The sequence below is a fragment of the Corvus brachyrhynchos genome, unplaced genomic scaffold (assembly GCF_000691975.1).
Source record: "Corvus brachyrhynchos isolate BGI_N302 unplaced genomic scaffold, ASM69197v1 scaffold65, whole genome shotgun sequence".
Lineage (NCBI taxonomy): Eukaryota > Metazoa > Chordata > Aves > Passeriformes > Corvidae > Corvus > Corvus brachyrhynchos.
In genome coordinates, this window is record NW_008238365.1 from 3,391,619 (window position 1) to 3,392,362 (window position 744).

The 744-nt window shown below is 65.5% G+C and overlaps 1 protein-coding gene and 1 non-coding gene across 2 annotated transcripts in view; both read left to right on the forward strand.

The window, feature by feature from the left end:
• LOC103616969 (beta-xylosidase/alpha-L-arabinofuranosidase 2) overlaps positions 1–744 on the forward strand; it is a 17,366-nt gene that overhangs the window by 13,738 nt on the left and 2,884 nt on the right. The gene's annotated exons all lie outside the window — the stretch shown is intronic.
• LOC103616970 lies at positions 7–279 on the forward strand. The gene is made up of 2 exons (XR_001862526.1): positions 7–141; positions 247–279. It is a non-coding gene; the product is annotated as an uncharacterized LOC103616970 (transcript).

The following is a 744-nucleotide window of genomic DNA, read 5'->3' on the forward strand; positions in this document are numbered from 1 at the left end:
CCCCAGCCCCAGCTGCTGCGGAAGGGGCTCCTCCTGATGCCAGGAGCTCCCTGGGTGCCGCAGCCGGGCCCTTGAAAGATGTGGCCCCCCGCAGCAACCGCCCCTCACCGTCTCCTGCTGCCAGCCCCCGATCCAAGCAAGGTGGGTGCCAGGAGGTTGTGGTGCTCCAGTGATGCTGCACCCTGTGAGCACCACTGGATGCCTGGTGGAGCTGGGTGCTACCCTGACAGTGTTTCCCCTCTGCAGATGCCCAGAAAGCCCAGGCAAGGCACAAGCAGGCAAAAGAGCGGCGTGAGGAACGGGCCAAGTACCTGGGTATGGGGCTGGGAGGGAAAGTGGATGGGGGGGAGGCAGGGGCTAAGGAGCTTTGCTGGGTCATGGGCAATCCCATTAGCTGTGATGAGCTGAGCCCAGGCGGACACGGTGGTGCTGGCAGCTTTGCCCACCAGGCACACCACTGATTCCACAGCACACTGCTGACCCCTGGGCACACCACTGACCCCCCGGCACACCACTGACCCCCAGGCAGGCCACTGACCCACCAACACACTGTTGCTCCCTGCTCTGGATATTCCCCGGGTCTGTGCAGGTGCCACCAGCCTGGTGCCCAGCTCTGTCATGTGCAGGCAGCCCCAGGCAGCCCCACAGTGGCTGGGGGCAGCGGGCGAGTGGGGCCCCTGCGTCGCGCATGGGGCCTCCTTGTCCCTGCGCTCTTTCCACCCTCATTCCCTCATTGTTCACCGC